Source organism: Hippocampus comes, unplaced genomic scaffold (assembly GCF_001891065.2).
Source record: "Hippocampus comes isolate QL1 unplaced genomic scaffold, H_comes_QL1_v1.1 scaffold486, whole genome shotgun sequence".
Taxonomy (NCBI): Eukaryota; Metazoa; Chordata; class Actinopteri; order Syngnathiformes; family Syngnathidae; genus Hippocampus; species Hippocampus comes.
Genome location: NW_017805138.1, coordinates 123,799 through 126,656, shown reverse-complemented (window position 1 = coordinate 126,656; position 2,858 = coordinate 123,799).

Genomic DNA, 2,858 nt, shown 5'->3' with positions numbered 1-2,858 from the left:
TGAAAGAACACACACACACACACACACACACACACACACACACACAGACCCACACGACCATGCACTCATGTACATCCACATATGCATGCACGGCACGACGAGCAACAGCCTGAGCGCCCGAACATCAATGAAACCTAAAGACACAAACACACAAATCTCCCCCCCCCCCCATTTCCTCCTCCCACCGCTCGCGTCGACTTGGGACCAGGCTGCTGGCTCTTGGTCAATTGCGACCAACGTATTGGGCATTCCTGCCTTAAAAACAGAGGTAATTCACTGACTAGTTTAGCACTTAGCGCCGTTGTCTGCGCATGAGCGGGGATTCAGTCATCTGATTGGTTGCCCTCTATGTCAATCAAGTAACGGGATTGATGATAGGCTGACGTAGTACATTCTGTGTATTAAGTACTGTTGTTTGAATGGCAACGCCATCGCCCGAGGCGTATTCGACGATTGTGTGAAAGCCCGGGAGCCGCATTGAACCAGCCAAAGAGTCGCATTGAACCAGCCAAAGAGTCGCATGCGGCTCGCGAGCCGCGGGTTGGACACTAGATTTGAATGCAAACACAGATAGCTGCGATGCTAACACATACTAATGATGCATCCATTGTGCTTTCTATTTTCTTCATTAGGTTTTGCAGTTGTCACTGGTCATACTCGGGACAGTGTGCAGCACGCCTGTGTGTCCAAATACGTGCACTACGGCACAAAATGCCGCAGGTTATCGTCACATGTACTTCCAGCATGTTTCGGATTTGAACAGGTCTTCAGTTGCTCCCTGGGAACTGAGGTGAGTTGGAGTTCTTATCATTAACAGCAAACAAAATGTTCAACCCTAACCCTAGAATCAAAGGCCAAAATCCTCACGACATTTATGCCATTCTGTTCAATTAGCTTTACGATATTAACATCATTTTATGGTCTACAATATTATATTGTACTGTATTAGATTATCTCTCACACTCTTGCACATGTGTTGAAAGTAAAACCCTTCAACAAAGTTACTGGAAACTGCTCATGTACTTTTATTCAGTATCACTACGGCCCAACACCAGTTTCATCGATCATCTTCATGTTCGATGGGCATGTCTGATCATAAAGGACGCTCAAAAACATCTCAAAGTCCCATGCATTGAATCGGAAGTCAGCCATTTTGGTTCAAAGCGGTCATTTTGGGCATTCGCCAGAGCATGGACCTTGACAAACTCCCACTAGAGAATTTGCCTGAATGAGCCCCAATTTTAAGGAGCTGTAAAACTTTGATGGTCATTTGAAGGATTCACCTTGAAAAATGAGATGCAGGGGGCCTATTCATAGTTGCCCATAGCTTTTATTACTTGGTACTCGCATTATAGGTGGTTTGATAATAAGTTCAAGGGTCTATAAACCACTGGGCTGTCAGTGTCCTCATAAAGTTTCATTTCATTGCAGGCTGAATGTTAGTGAAAGTAGACTGCCTGAAAACTTCGAGTATGCTGTCTGCAAGGATTGCACTGTGGAACATATGGTCGCCAAGCCCATCTACATCAAGATTTTTGTGTACGAGAGAATACGCAGCAAGCCATCCGATATCTGGTGCAAGTGTCCTTACGAGGTAGCGGTGGGATGTACTTGTGTTACTACCTAAAAGGAATGACCTTAACATGGGGAATGGTGCCTGTTCTCCTGTCTTCTAATAGGACACTTTCACATCACTTTCTCTATCAAGCGTCATGGTGCGACTCACTTTGGCATGGTATGAATTTCTCCGTTTTGAATGTAGAGCGTTTCAGAATATCCCACAGTTAATCATCCCTATGCAGTAGGACGGTGGTGGTCTCCATTGAATTGTCAGCTGGAAATTATTATTATTTAAGAGCTCTTAAAGTTATGGCCAGTGGTACTTCAGATCCAGAAGCAGTAATACAGAACTTTTTCGGCATCACCAAGTGGGATGATGATAATGATGGTGCAGCAGATGAAAGTGGACATCATTGCTGATGAAACCTGTCTTAAGTCATTGTTGGTATAGTGCACGCGGCACACCGGATGACCGGTTAGCACGCTGGCATTACAGCGCAAAGGTCCACGTTGTAACGCCAGTCGGTTGTAACCATTTCCAATAAAATGGCCGCCAACTACGATGGATAATGCAGTATGAACATTTAGAGGTGTAACAACATGAACGTGTAATTCAGTACAAAAATGTCGATTACAAATTAATGTATATGAAGAAAAAAATATTTTATTAGACATGAAACAAACAACTGTAGCGTTCCTACTTTATCTCTGATTACATTCAGTCAGCAAATGAAAAGTGCCTTCAACTCTTATTCTCAGGAACCCTGACACACCCGTCCCCTCACCACACAGACTCGGAATGCCCCATTGTTCAATACGATTTTATGGTGCTATACTTTTGACGTGCAATACTGTTTCACTGTGCAATACTGTCTTACTGTGTCCTTACTGTGCAATACTGCTCAATGTGCAATGCTGTTTTGTTACTGGAACCGCTACCTATGTTTTACCTTTGCTCTGACTGTCTCTGTAATAAGCCACTCTCGCACAACTCTAATTGCCCCACGGGGATAAATAAAGTTTTCTGAATCTGAATCTTGAATCTTGTCCAGTTCAGGATGTATCGCGGCCCGAACCCGTTTACGATCATCTTTCAATCTGCTGGCCTCGGACTCTGCCATGATTTTGTTGCCGTTACGGATGATTGTCGAAATCGTTGACTTTGCCAACTCGGCTGAGTTTCGTTTGGGAGGCTCCCTTTCAAAAGTAAGAGAAGGCCTTTGTGGGGAAAAATCTGGTCATAATAATTACGTTTATGTTATACAGGTGTTCGTTGAAAGCAAAATCAGCAAATGAAA